Raw genomic sequence first — 16066 nt, 5'->3', positions numbered from 1 at the left:
CATACTCCTGGTACCACCTGACTCTTCTGCTAGGCCTTTTCATTATTGTTCCGTTTGTTGGAAAGTTGAAAAGTCATAGCTTCAAGCACACAGATATCCCATTTGAAGGTTCCTTTATTGACTTTTTCCTTTTATTGACTTTTATTATAGAAAAACAAAGCCTAGTCTTTCAGAAATCAAGCCAGCACCTGTTACAGGTACAAAAGGTTACACTGTGTGGCATCCAATAACACCCAAAACAATATGAAATGAAACTTGGGATCCTCCTGGGGTGCCATCAGTGCTTTTCTTTGGTTCAAATGGGTGGACCACTGAATGATCCTGAACATGAAGAGAAATAATGCGTGTCAGCACATCTTGTCATCGGTCTTGGCAATGTGTTAAATCTCAGAAAACCTACACTGTATTAAAATGGTCTATTCTAGCCTGTCCACTAGAATGTTCTGTTATCATGAAAACGTCCTCTATGTATGTAGTCTACTATATGTTCTGTATGTAGGGTTATCACTAGTCACATGTGGTTACTGAGACCTGAAAATGTGACTGGTACAGACAGAGACTGAAATTTAAATTAAAATTTTAAAAATTTTTATTAGCATATATTTGCAATACATAGTAATTAGGTTCATCTTGGGGAATTGGTACATATATGTGTTGCATGTTGATCATTTGTACTCTTCCTTTTCCCTTTTCTCTCCTCTCCCTCCTTCCCCAGACACCCTTCCCATCTCCACGGGGTCTACCCTCCACATTTCTTACCACCCTCTTTTATTTTGTTCTTTAAATTATTTATATTTTGAATCTCTCGCATTAGAGAAATCATGGGATATTTAACCTTCTGTGTCTGACTTAGTTCATTTAGTATTGTAGTCTCAAACTCAATGCATTTTCCTACAAATGACTCAAATCTATCCTTCTTTACGGCTGAGTACTACTCCATGGCGTATAGATATACACCACATTTTCTTTATCCATTCATCTGTCAGTGAGCATGTAGGCCACTTCCATTATTCTCCTATTGTGGGTTGTGCTGCTGTAAACATGAATGTCTATGCATGCAGTTGTTTCAAGGGGAAAAAACCGTGAAAAATAGTTCTTGGAGAGAGTGGAAGGTAAGAAATAGTTCGTGACAGTGCGTATAGAGCAGGGAGTAACACACAAAGGGCCCTGTTCTTATGAAGGGACCCACGGAAAAGGGAGAGGGTAATAAGCAAACCAATGGCCACTGATACTCTTCATAAGAGCAATGAGGGATAAGTGTGCTGTGCTACAAGAACTCACAGTAAGGTGGTTTGAAGAGGTGACATTTGTCCCGGGACCCAGGGAAGAGGTGCACGGAGTGGTTCCCACTCAAGAGGAAGCACAGGGATGGTAAGCCTGGTGTGTTTGAGAAGCCAGAGATGGCCATGAAGCTGCTCAGCGGAGCTGGACCGGGGTAGGGCAGGTTGGGGCTGGAGCGGTTTGGAATGAGGCCGTGCAGCCGGGAAAGCAGGGTGGGTGCAAGCCGGGCGGGAGTAAGAGTGGTGGTCCTCAGTGGCCTGAAGGAATACCCTTGACAACAAGGACAGCTCACTTTGGCGCCATGCTTACTCCCAACAGGCCCAGTTCTGAGGGGTTTCCGTGCCTCCTCTGAAGCGTTTATCCCCATGACCCCCAGTGAGGTGTTAGGACTCCCATTGTAAAGTGAGGAATATTTAGCAGGGAAGATTGAGGACCCAATAGTGGTCGGTTTCGAAGCCGGCACCCGAACGAGGGTCTGTATGGCTCCAAATCTCAAGCTTTTGACCTAGACTTCACGCTGCCTCCCCGGTAAGGAAGTCACTATCACCGCCGCCACTCCTACTTCTGTGAAGACTCCTCCAGCTACTTGTACTGTTTCTAGTTCTAATACTCCCTGTTCACCGTTACTATAACTACTTTTACTTCAATCTCTACTTATACTACTTCTGCTGAATCTACTTCCTGTAGCTCTTGCACTTCTATTTCTATAACTCCTACTACATCGACTGTTACTCCCACTTTCACCTTTACTTACCATTATTATCCTTTGTAAGAGGTGAACTTTTAGTCACAGACCACCAATATAAACCTGACTCTCTCAGGCAAGATCCAATTACACTTAGCATAAATATCAGTAAGCACAATAAAAGGCATTATTTTAACATGTCATCTTGGGTTTTCAAACCTCAAATGAGGAGATGACTGTTCTGGGTTTTACATAGTCTTGTGCATATCCTAGCTGTGTCCCATTTGGCTGTTACTATGCCGTGCACATTACCTCCAAATATAAAGAGCAGGGTAACCTGGACCTGGAGTTTTCTATTGCTTTTCCCTTTATTTTAACATGTAGTTACAGAGCTTCTAGGCTACCTTTCAAAATAGGGATAAAAGTGCTCCATGATTTTCCTTTCTCTGAAGCCTGTGCTGAGGACAGAGCCTGGGTGAGTGAACATGCTGTCACACTGGGATTATCTCTGTGGTTGGCAGGTAGCAAGGTGCTGCGTAGGGGCTGAGTGATGGAGGAGGAGCCTTCTCACTCTGATCCATACATGTTAGGATATTAGGAAGCATCACAAATCGCCGTTTGGGGTGAAGAGGTGGGGAGCCTAGGATTCCCTTCTGGTCTCAGGGAAAATAACTTAAAATACTCAATGTATATTTGGGGGGAACTTTTTTTTTTTAAAGCAACATTGTTAAGAAAACAATTACAAAAACATACACAAGTATTTTGAAAACACAAATGAAAGCAAAGGTTCCCTTCCACCTCAGATTTCTTATTGCCCTTCCTAGGGACAATCACTGTTAGTGCTTTCCTAAGTATTTTTAAAAATAAATTTTGTATGTATGTACAAGTATATGGTTGTAGATACAGATTTTACCCCAAAAGGATTAAACTAAGCATACTGTTCTGAACTTGCATTTTAACTTGCATATAAGTAATTCAATTTCATATAAGTCAAATTTATCTTAATCTAGTTTTTCCCCAATTAGGTGTACATTGTCACCTACAAAAAACTATAGTCATAACCCGCTTGAAAACTTTGACAACTCTGCTTCTGAGGGATACCTATTTGGGTTGTTTGTAGTCTCTTGTGTTTATGACTGCCATTGCTGTGAACTCCCTTGCGTGCATATCTCTTTCTGCACGTCTGGAAGGTTGGTGCACCGTAAGTTCTGAGAGGACATATGTCTTGTAGTTTCCAAAGTAGTGCCTAGGTTGCCTTCCCAGGGACTATGATCTTCACAGGCACCATTCCCCCGTGGTCTAACACTGTACATTATAAACTTCTTTATATTTTCTAGCCTGTTAGGTGAAAATTAGCTTTTAGTTGTCTTAATTTTAGATTTATAGCACCATGTGAACTGCTTGCTTGTGCCTTTTGTCAATTTTTCTACCAGGACATTGACCATTTTCTTAATTGTTGAAAAGCATTCATTTAATGAAAAAAAATTGACCCCTTCTCTGTTCTTGATGCTGCAAAGTCTTTATTCCACAGCTTATTATTTTTCTTCTGACTTTATTTTGGCAGGGCAGAAATGAATTTATTCTGATTCATTCAAATTTCCATAATAGTCCTGTCCTTGGATCTTTTATCCAGTATTGTCTTTTTCATTCTTTTATTCAAGGCATAATTATTGGGCAATTACCATAGCAGGCATTGTTTTAGGTGCCTGGAATTGAGAAGTGAAAAATAATAACAAATCTTTGTTCTCTAGGAGCCAGGGAGGGAAGTGAGATCGCCAAAAAGTAAGAAAAATAAATTGCATTGAATATTAGGGAATAATAAAAGCTAAGGAAGAAATAAAGCAGATGAAGGAACAGGAATCTCAAGAGGTGGTGGGCGAGTGACAACTGCAACTTTTGAATTCTAAAAGGGTGTCTTATTGTAAAAGCGGCACCTGGGTAGAGTTGGGAAGGGGCAAGGGGATGAGCCACACGACTCTCTGGAGAAACAGCATTTTAGAGAAAACACCAAGTGCAAAGGAATCAGGATAACGAGTGTAAGGCAGCCAGTAGGAATTGAGATCAAGCATGTAATGGGCAGCAAGTTCGATTGTCAGACACTAGGAGGTTTGGCTTTTACCCTAAACGAAATGGGGACCACAGGAAGGATGTGCATGAATGCGCGATGTCTTTATGTTTTTGCAGGATCACTCTAAGCGTTTAGAGTTATCATTTGCAGAGGAGCAAGAATTGAGAAGCTGAGAGGCCAGTGTGGTGACTGTTCAGTCCAGATGACACATGGTGGGGGTGTGGAGCGAGGGCTGAGAAGAGGTTCGACTGTGCGTGCTTCATGAAGGAAGAGCTAATAGGCTCTACTGAAGAATTTGATACAGGACATGACAGAAGGAAAGGACGCAAGGATGAGATGACTCCAGTCTTTGTCTGAGAAACAGGAGAAAAGTTTCAGCATTTACTGAGGCCGGAAAGGGACAAGGTTGGAGATGCATGATCCAAAGTTCAGCTTTACACACCTGAAGTTTTAAGTTCCTATTAGACATTAAGAACAGACATTGAGTAGGCAGTTGAATATGTGGGTCTGTAGTCAGGAGAGATTTCTGGGCTGGGGTAAGAATTGGGAATCATTAGCTTTGTGATCATAATCAAGGACATAAAGATGAATTAACAAAGGGTGAATACGGATAGAAAATGGAAGCGATCCACAGACAGAGCCCTGGAACCTTTCATAAGGTGCCAAGCAGACTGGGCGTGCGTGGTATCATTGATCCGCTGCCTCTGATCCCTGAGGTTAGTAGGAGTTCTCTCTGGGAAGAAGTAAGAGCAGTATATGGTGCACCAGGAAGGGAGGCGTGTGCACACAAAGGCCTGGGAATGAGGAGGAGGTTGGTCCAAGTCAGGTTTGTGGACCGATGGCGGACAGGCTCAGGGGGCCCACTAAACATGCTTTGTGTGGCTCATCCAGGTTTTTGATTTGTTTTTCATGGAGTTAGTTGCCAAAGTTTGAAAGGAGGGGTATTCTGCATTTTAAAACCCTTGAGTAAACTGTATATCTGGCAATGCTAGGCTCACATTCCCACTGAGCAACGGCCCCGCTGAGTCGCTACTGCCCACTGAGGAAGCACTGTGTGGCTTCCTGGGGGAGGCCCTTGGTCTCTCACATTCTTCCCTAGCGCAGTTGTGACAAACTTGGATCTTAAAGTTTAGCACTGGAACTTCTGCAACTATGTGCCTCTCCTCAGCCCACCCCAGGACAAGGCACTGGGAAGTGGTGGGCTGGGAGCACCTTCCGGCCTGGTGTCAGGAGGCTTCGAGTCATGTTCTGGTGCTGTGAGTCACTGTGCAGCTGGAGTTGGTCCTACAATTAGGGTGATCGAAGCTAGCATTGCCGGCTTTCCTAGGATTGGGGCTTTCTGAGCTAAAACTGGGAAAGACACAGGTAAACTGAGGCAAGTTGGTCACTTGCATTGTCAACTCTTGGTTTTATTTTTAAATTTTTTTATTTATTAAGACAGGGTCTTGTTATGTAGTTTAGGTTGGCCTTGAACTCACTGTGATCCTCCTGCCTCAGCCTCCTCAGAGCTGAGATCATAGCTATGTGCCACTATGCCCTGCATTCATCTTTTGGCTTTAAGCCCACCTCATCCTTAGCTTCTCAAAGCAAGATGGCTGACAAAAATTCCTTGTAGTTTTCTCTAGACAATGTCACATTCTGTAAAACTCACTGAAGATGAAGCTACAATAGAGAAAAACACTATAATTTTAAATCAAGACTCAGCAACAGTGAGGAATTACAGACAAGCTTTCATGACCCTAATATTATTATAAGTACAATAATATAATATGACATTGATTGAATTCTTATTATATACCAGATCTTACACTAAGCACTTTCTATGTTACTGCACTGTAATGCTCACAGTAGCCCCGTGAGGCAGGGTATCAGTCCGCTTGGGCTGTGATAACAAAATACTCACTGGGTAGCTTATAAACTGAAGTCATTTATTTCTCAGAGCTCTGGAGAGTGGATTTTGAAACCAGGGTGCTACTGTGGAATTCCAGGGAAGGCTGTCTTCTAGACTGAAGACTGGAGATTTTCCTCATTGTCCTCACATGGCAGAAAGCAGAGAAGGGAAACTAGTTCTCTCAAGGTGCCAGTATTGATGGGGCCAGTACCCTTAGGACTTCCATCTAATCGTAACTCCTTGCATGCCCTACCTCCTAATACTATCACCTTAGAATGTAGGCGTTCGTGTGGATTTGGGGACGGTGACATTAACATTCAGCCCATAATAAATAGAGACTGTTATTATCCCCCAGCACAGATGAGATTGAATCGAATTGTGCAAAGCCATAAAGCTAGAAATGGCAAAGTCAGGATTTGAACCCAGGTCTGAGTGTCTCCGAAGCCAGCGCTATTGTTTTTGTAATTTCTAAATTGCTCCCCTTTCACCAGCCTAAGAACTACAAAGAGACTGACCTAAGGAGCTGACGTTGCCTGGATAGACTGCATGAAGAAAGCACTTTTTCAGAAATCCTCCAGGTCAAAACTCCTTAACAAAAACCTTCCTGTGCCGGAAAAGCCAACTCCTTCCCTTGCATTCCAGTTATCTTGTTTTATGACAAGTGGCTTAATATCCTGGCAACATCAGCCCCAGCTTTTTTTATTTCCCTTTTGCTTTCTGAAATTTGCAGCCAGATGAGAAGTGGTTTTGGCTCATTATCTAAACCCCTTCATTTGCAGAGTGGAGGCAAGGACCAGAGTGAGCCCTAGCCCACATGGTGTACAATCTTTCAATGGATGAAGATTTAATTAGGTCCCTGTGTGACACAGGCACTGCAGAGGCTGTCTTTTTTGGTCAGGCTTTTGGAAGGTGCTTCCTCCTCACTGTGGTGTGGGATCTGGGAGGAGAGAAACTGTTTCTTGTTTTCAGAAGCTGAACTGCAAAGTAGCTCAAATGGTGCAGTAGTGAGCTTTACTTCTTAGCTCCTCCTCCTTTTTGTGTACTGGGGATTGAACTCAGGGCCTCTGTACAATTTTTTTTTTGAGACAAGGTGTCACTAAATTGCTAAGTTGCCCATGCTAGTCTTGAACTTGCAGTCCTCCTGCCTCAGCTTCCCAGAGTGCTAGGATTACAGGTGTGTTTCACAATCACCTCTTAGCTACTTTTTTGTGGGAGTCATTTGATAACTTACATAGAAGCCAAAGCCATGCAGGAGCCTGAGTAGAGACAAGAGAGTTATGAGCTTCCTTTTTATTCCCTTTTTGGAGATTCTGACACAGGGTGCAGGGGGGAGTGTGTATCAGATCCCTCTAGTGAAAAATGTGCTCCAGGTGGCCAGGAAGTCCGTATCGGATCCCTTTAGTGAAGAATATGCTCTGTGTGACTTCAACCCCTTGATGCTACCAAGTCTGGCCCTATCTTTTGCCCTAGAACTATGTGCCTTTGCAAATCCCCAAACTTTCTTTTCTTCATTTCCATTCATGCTGTGAGAAATGTCATGTTTTCAGGCAAGCCATCCCAAATCCTTTAGGTTAGGTTAAATCATTTTGATATAGAATCCCATAGCACATATCATTACCCTTACTTTTTAAAAATAAATTTTACTATATGTATTTAAAATGTACAATATAGGATACATAGTAAAATAATCACCATCATAGAAAAATTAACATGTTCATTATGTCACATGGTCACATACTTATCTATTTTTCCCCTAGCAAGCACTATAACCTATTTGTTTAACACAACTCCTAAATACATTATTGTTAACTCTTGTCATCATGTTGCACATTAAATCTTTTGGCTTGTGCATCCACATATTTGCTACTTCATATCCTTTTCCCTACATCTCTCCACTTTATAGCTACTTTTTTCTTACAACCTTTCAGCTTATAGTTTCCTTTGTCTCTCTTTTAGCAGTCTAGAAACTCCATCAAAAATACTTTTCAAAAAGTTGAAAGCAAGACTGGTGATTTTGGTGCCATAATTAAATACCAGAGGCAGGCTACTTTATAAAGAAAAGAGGTCTATTTTGGCTTATAGTTCTGGAAGTTCAAAGGCCACGAATGGGTTTGGGGAGCTGCATTGGCTTGGCTTCTGGTTATGGCCTTCTTGCTACCAGAGTCCCCAAGTAGCTCAGAACATCCCTTGGCAAGAGATGGAAGTGCATGGTGCGTATGTGTGTCTGTCTGGTCTCTCTTTTCTTATCAAGCACCAGAATCAACCATGAGGCTCCACCTTAATGACCTTAATCTAATTCTAATCACTTCCCAAAGGTCCTATGTCTAAAACACCATAGTTGGATTAAATTTCTACTCTCTTAATATCTCACAATAGGGATTAAATTTCAACACATGGAGCCTTGGGGGTCACTCAAACTATACTCAACTCATAGCAATGACTTTTACGCAACATCTATTAGTTGAACACATGTCAAATTTTTATTTCACTTTCGTTAATATGGGAAAACTTACTCAAGGAGCATTTTTAAAGAACTGGTAATTTGTAGGCTCTTTAAGAAAAAAGGAACATTAGAATAAGATTGCTAGATTAGGTACAAAACTGGGTAATGTCCTGGGCAATGAAACTATAGCCTTTAGGTTTATTTTTTCTGCATATAAATCTACAAAACAGCATGTAGCTTAAGAGACCTGGCTTCTACTTAAAGACTAATGGGCAAACCCAGTGCACATACAATCTGTAAGAAAACTCAATAACTCTTGAGTGAGCTGTGCTGTTAACCAAGGCCCAGACATAATATCGAGGGTCATGCTGTGCCTTCCCCTCCTTATTTCTAAATTTTGGATAATTTTTCTTAACAGCTCATGTGGTCAGGGTGCCTTGTGCAAAGTAGCTCCACATCTAACCAAGTGGGCGGCATAGGATTTTTGTTACAATCAGGATCTGGTGGAGAAGTTATCAAATACATACTGAAATCAAAAGTGCTGTGCAGCAAATTAACTTGAAGTCTATTTTTGGGGGGTTGAATTGTATGAATTACATCTGAGGTTTATTCCCTTTATACCTGGCAGGCTTTTAAATTTTCTCTTGGAGAGTCATTTTCCCTCCTGGTGCCAATAAATTGATGTCGTTTCCAGTATCAGCTCGCTAACTGTCCAACACTAACTACAGGAGCAAGCGTCAGATCTCCAGTACACACATTTTTGTTCAACTATCAATTTGAAGCTTTCTTCAACACCCCTCAAGTGTGATCATTTGCCAGAGTGACTCATAGAACTTAGGAAAATACCTTACTTTTAAATACTCTTATTGGTTTATAATGAAGGCTACAATCAGGAACAGCCAAATAGAAAGGATGCACAGGGCAAGGTACAGGAGGAAGTTAATGAAATTCCCAAGCTCTCTCCAGAGCAGCATCTTTCCAGCACCTGTGCCTGTTTCCCAATGTAGAAGCTCTAGAATCCTATTGTTCAGAGGGTTTATGAAGGTTTCATTATGTAGGCATGATGATTAAATTATTGACCAGTGGCGATTCATTCAACCTCCAGCCCTCTCCTATCACCAGAGGTTGAGGGATGGGACTGAGCATTCCTAGCTTCTAATCAAGGTTTGGTCTTCATTGTTTCTGGCACATAGTAGGTACTCAGTAAACATTTAGTTGAATGACTAGAACTCATTCTGAAGTGCTGTGTGTGTTGAAACAGCCTGATAATGTTCACCATTAGCCTGAAGCATTGGCTAATGCTAAATTAAAATATACCCTTGGGTGACTACATCTTCAATTTCATGGTTGATTCCTTTGTGATTGACTTATTAAGCTAAACCAGGGTTGCAAACTAATATACCTCAAGGGGCCAAAAGGGATACATAATAAACAAGGATGATTAAGTGTAACTGGAAAATACCCTAGTACCTTCCTGTGAATGGATATGAGGTGTTATTTGATCTTATTTTTTCAGGTTTTAAAATTTATTATTATTTTAAAATGTTCTTTGAAAAGTGTAAACATTCGTGATTTGTAGAATTTGGGAAACTAAAATCATAATTTCTAAAGTATTAGCTTGGTCAAATCAAATATATCTGAAAGTTACATCCAATTCACAGGCTTTTTGAGAAAGAGAGCTAAATGTTTTACATCTGAAACAGTGTATTAGTTTGCAATGAACATTTAATTAAAATGAATCACCTTGCAATTTAATTAAAATGAATCACTATGTCTACTGGGGAACAGTACAAACCATATAACATTGGTAGGGATTTGGTTAAGATCCAATTTTAAGAATCAGTGGTTGGGGCCGGGGGTATGGCTCAGTGGTTCCGCTGCCTGCCTTGCAAGCCCAGGGTCCTGAGTTTGATCTCTGGTACAAAAACAAAACAAAACAAAAAAACCCCTAAGAATCAATGTTAAATTTTACTGGGCACACATTGCAAAATGTTCCCTGGGTAGCAATTCTGAAATGAAATATTAGTCTTAGCAACTTACATTTGTATTTTACTAAACAAAACAGATATCTTGAGTCAGTTTTGTTTCCAGGTAAATGATCTGGATTGTGGTCAGAATAATGGAAATGTTACATCATCCTTCAAAAGCTCCCTGCTAGAATCCCAACCTTGTCCAACTAAGTCACCAGTGGATAGACATTAATATTCATAGAGAGAGATGGGACCTATAATTGCTTATAGCTCTGGGACCATCAATCTTTGTTCTTGGTTTATCCCACTCAGTTTAGTAACTGTTAGTCAAGCATGTTGGAACTCACTGATGCATTTCTCAAGCTATATACCAGAATCTTGCCTTGGAAACATGACTATGTTAATTAAACTCTAGAACTTCCAACAAGTGGAAATTCTTGTCAGGGTTTCATTTTAGTAACCATCAATTTTTAAAATATTTAATATTTGTGCCTAATTGACCCTAGATACCAAATTGATAAAACATCATAAAGCATTTTTAAAAAGCATAAACTATCCAAATAATTCTGGAAGTTATCTAAGAACTAACTGTTTAGGTTCTTGCTTCCCTCTGAGAATCTGAAAAATGCAGAATTCTACATTGCCAAGGGAGAATTTGAGTGAGCACTAAAGTGGTGGAAGAAAAAAGAAAGAGAGGAACCGAGTGGAATGGAAAAGTGTTGTGTTTGCTGACAACAGGAATCTGCTCTCTCATGCTAGTGTCTATCAGTTGTAGAGAAAGGAAGGGATATTCTATTGAGAATTATTTCAAGACAACATCTCAGTTCAGAATGAGAAGATCAATAATCAATTAGTGATACCTACTACAGATACGCAGAAGAAATGGCAGTATGCATACCATATATATGTTATCCATGGCTAAATACACTAGATGAAACTGAATATTTTTATAGGATTGTTGTTAGTTCCAATTTGCCTGAGACAGTTCCAGTTTATACCTGTTACAGATCAATTAACTTCTACAAATTATGCACCGTACTCTCCTTTATTTTTGAGTGTTCCAATTTGGGCAATACATTTTATATAGCCACCAAGGGAAATTTCTTGCATAATTACCATTGATTCATTTGCTTATTCAAGAATTATTCCTAAATCACCCTTCTCCTGGGTCAAAGTTCTCTGAAAATTCTATTTAAAACATCTTTGAGTTCGATCCGCTGTACCAAAAAAAAAAAAAAAAAAGCTCTCGACCCAATGCGCCCTTTGTTTCTTTAGAGACATGCATAATTCCCAAGTCTTATCTTTCTCCCCATATTTTTGAAAATTAGCCAAAAGATCACACTCTTCAGCCATTTCTACATTTTCAATCATTCTTTCTTTCCATAATGGGATAGTATTCGCATGACTCCTGAAAAAAAAAAACTGACCTCTTTTCTAAGTTGGACTCCTTTGCACATTGTATGGCACAATGTATTCTGTCTGTGTCAATAACTATTCTTCACACACCCAGATGAGCAAAAAACAACAGAATACACATGGTTCAGACTTTTCCCCACATCCAGCCCCTGGGACATTAACATCTTTATGCTGTCTTAGTTTTTTAGTTGGGTTCCCAAGGGAGGAGCTTGAGTCTTCCCACACAAACCCCTTCTTGGCTATATTTGCTTGAATAGACTTATCAGTCAATTTGCTTGCCATGACTAAGCTGTAGGACAAGCTGGAGTTTCTCCATCTTAGCACTATTGACAGTTGGACTGGATAATTCTTTATTCTGGGGAGCTGTCCTGTGCATTTTTGGAAATTTAGCACCATCCCTAGACTCCATTCGCTAGACACTGGTAGTCCTCCTCTCCCTCCAAGTGACTGCAAAAGAGTCTCCAGATATTACCATATATTCCCTAGAGAGGGAAAAAATTTTTACCAGTGGTTAAGAATTACTAAATTAGACACTCTGAATATCAAGGCACATAAACAACTGTCCTTGAGCAAGTCATAGCAGGAACACATTGATAAGCACTTAAGGTGCAAAACTCTAAGTGCCCTGGGAAGGGTAAGGTAAAAAGTGCTATGGGAGCCAAAGAAAGAGGAAGGAACTACTTCTTGGATATGTAATAGCATCCTTGGACTGTACCCTCTAGAACCAAGAGGCCAAGGAGGCTTTGCAGAAGATGTACCTTTGGGATGTTGGATCATGACTTAGTATTCCCTGACTATGAAAGACATTCCAAGCAGAGGAAGAGGCATGTAAAAAGCTGCTTAACTAAAAAGGAGAATAGTAAGTTTAGAGGTTAGCAATGGATACCCTAAGGAGAGTGTCAGGGACAGTAATAAGAGGGGAACTCAGACTGAAACCCAATTTGGACACTTGCTAGGATGTGAATCTGGACTTCATTGCTTGAATGGTAGAGAATCACAGAAAGCTAGTAGGAAAAGTACAGTAAGATCTAGTTTTTAAAGAGACCACATGGCCATTGGCTAGAGGGAGGACAGAGAGACAAGGGACATTTTCTTTGGAATCAGGATGCTCCAAGCTGAGATCTCACCTCCATAACCGACTAGTCTATGAGACCGTGGACAAACCACTTCTGTTGTTTAAGCCTGTGTGCTTCTATGCAAAACAAATATGGCAGTCCTACTTATCCACTCATTCCCACGTGGGTTAAATGAGTTAATCCGTGTAGTGTACTTAAGAGTGTCTGGGTATAGTTGAAGCTCATCAAATAATTACTCTTTTTAGATTGTAAGGGCAGGGAGATGAATTAGTTTCCACCTGAACCAGTTGACTCAAGAAGTATAAGTTCTCCAGGATTCCAGTAGAAGAGACCAAGTTCTCCAAACAGACACCCCACCCCTGAGTCTCTTACCATGCCCACCTCTGGACTGCTCTGTATAGGAAGTTTCTATCACCCACGACCTCTTTGACAGCATGACCTTCCCATTCGAGAAAGATTCAGAAAGAATCGACTAAGGTAGGATCCATCACTAGAGAGTACATCTTAATCTCATTCTGCCTTTGCTTTCCTGTTTTTCCATGATTTGTCTTCTGTTCTGAGGAAGAACCCCTGAAAATGACCTGCTTCAGGACCAAAGAACAATTTAATAGAGGGAGATTCATGAAGACAGTGCTGATGGCAGCCATGGTCGCCAGAATAGAGAAACAACCCAGAAGATTTCAATTCTCTACCAGTTTTCTGGTCTCAATTTACAAGGCAGAATTAAGTTCTAGAAACCCCAGAACTGAACAGAATAATGGAGCTATTGGCTTTTTAATCACTGGTAGAATCATGGGGAGTTAATAGACCTCTAACCTTATCATTTAATTCTGTCTTTTAAAAGGAAGTTTCTACATCAAGGATGCATGGCCTGATGCAGAATCTATTTCCTTTCACTTAAAAATGTATCCATTCTAAGATATTTATTAAGCACAAGTTATATGCTATGTCAACTCCAGGTACTGGGAGTACAGCGATAAACAAAACAGATGAAGCTCTGCTTTCAGGGAGCTAAGACAAGAAAGAGAGATCCAGACAAAGAAAGAAACCACAAGGAAAATTGGGACAATTACTCAAAAAATGAGCCAACTTCTTTTTACTCAGCTAAAGAAAATGAGTCCTAATTTAAAATATGCCTTTCAGTTTTTTGCTGAGCTCCTAAACACATGAAACAGACAGACAATTTCATTTTCACCTCTGGCAATTTTTGGAATTGACTTAAATTGATTAGGAGCCATGGGTAGATGACACAGGCTTTATTATGATTTTCTTACATATCAAGGAAGTCAGGACTCAGGAGAAGAAAAGAGAAACTCTATTTGATTTAGTTTTTCTATGGCTGGATGGAGTTTGGCTTCTTCAGACAGTTTGGAAGAACTTCAGTAATAGTTTAGAAGTTAGGAGTGTGGGTTCCAAAGTCAGATGTCTTAGGCCCAAATCATCATTGCTGACTGTGTGACCTCTGGCAGGCTTTCTAACCTTACCATATCTCTGATTGTAAAATGGCATGACAGTACACACTCCTTGGGTTTGCTGTGACAACTGAACGAGATGGTGCATCTAAAGGCTCAGTCAAGTGTCTGATACAGATTTCAAATTTTACAACATAATGCAGATCAAAGAGGCCAGCTATATTGTCAGGGTGACACTGGTCTCCAGCTGAAGTCATGGAGAATGAGGACTAGTTGGTAACATGCAGTTTTGCTAACTGCTAGCAATATGAGCTTGGTCATTTTCATTTCTCACATTTTCCAACCCCCACATTTCTCATCTGCAAAATAGGGATTAATAAAAACCATCTTTGAAGCAGTCATAAGAATATGAAAATAAATGTATAAAACATTTTGCAGGATGGTTCGTGCATATCGTAATCCTGGATATATGGTAAATGTCACTGTTATCATCATCATGGTCAATTGTTTTTGGTGCTCAGCATACTTTCATCATTCTAATCTGCCCTATATTATGTTACCCAAAAGTAGAGCTTGTAATAGACATTCTTGTACAAGTAGTTTACTAAGGGAGGGCTTTCTGGATACACCTGTGATGGAGAAAGAGAAGCAGTAGAGGATCAAACAGGAAGGGATACAAAGAGATGGATCCAGGTGAAGTCTAGTCTCAGCCTGATCCATGGCAAGCTTTGGAGTAAGAATCATAGTTCAGAGTTTGACCTACCCACTGGGCAGGGAGCTAGGCTATTTAATCCCCTATCAGTCAGTCACTGGTTGCTCACCACTCCCAGGAGAAGGACATAATGGCCCAGGCATGTTCAAGGAGAAGGCTCCATGAACAGGCAGGTAATCCTCTTGAGAGGATAAGTCCTTAGATCAAGACATGCCTGAAGTTTATTCCAGTGTTGCACTTTCAATTTATGTGAACAGATTTTACCCTTTCTTCAAGTGGAGCATTTTGAGTATTTGCAACAGAGTTCAGCTGTTAGCATCATTACAACGGATCAAGAGGCACCATGCAAATTAGAAGCAGTTCATTAATCTGTACTGTGATTATTGTGATGTAAATAAAATTTCTTTTTGACTGAGTGAGCAGAAACTTCCAGGCTGGGGCAGATTTCCAAATTGGGTTTTTGTTGTCTCAGACAAGAGGAACATTTATTTGGGAGCTCCGAGGGCACAAATGCTGTGCCCACCTCTGAGAAGGGGGACAGTCCAGCCAACTTTCTCTGACAGCAGAGTGGCAGGTGCTGACAAAATGACCATCAGCGTGGCCAGTGCAATGCCGGTAGCCCAAAGCAGGCCAAAGGGATGGAATCACTTCAGAAGGAAAGGCAGGAAAAAGTGGAGTGTGGCAGGCAAATTGACAATATCTTTCTATAAAAAAATGGTTCAATAACACAAAACCCATTTTAAGACACACAACCACACCTATGACAGGGAAAAATACATTAACCTTATTTGTGGTTATTAACATTTTAAAAAGTCACTGTATTTCCATTTGCACTTCTTGCTCTTCTCTTTAAAACTTTTCATTTTCTATACTCATACACTATGTCCTATATGGCCCACTGGGCTCACATATCAAGATCTCAAAGCTTTATACATGCAATCAGTAAAAGAGACACATATTAATTAAGACTTGTATAAAAAAGTTGATGTTTAGACTTCACTTGCTGCTATTTCACAGCATCCCTTGGAGTTGGAATTAGGGTTTGGACATATTTACATCTTTATCAAGGTAAAATTTATATACAATAACTTCACATATTTAAAGTATATAAT

This window comes from Heterocephalus glaber, unplaced genomic scaffold (genome assembly GCF_053883595.1).
Source record: "Heterocephalus glaber isolate CG9 unplaced genomic scaffold, H.glaber_assembly_v1.0 deba00000943, whole genome shotgun sequence".
NCBI lineage: Eukaryota > Metazoa > Chordata > Mammalia > Rodentia > Bathyergidae > Heterocephalus > Heterocephalus glaber.
The sequence above is the reverse complement of the archived record's forward strand: the minus strand, read 5'-3'. Positions refer to the sequence as shown.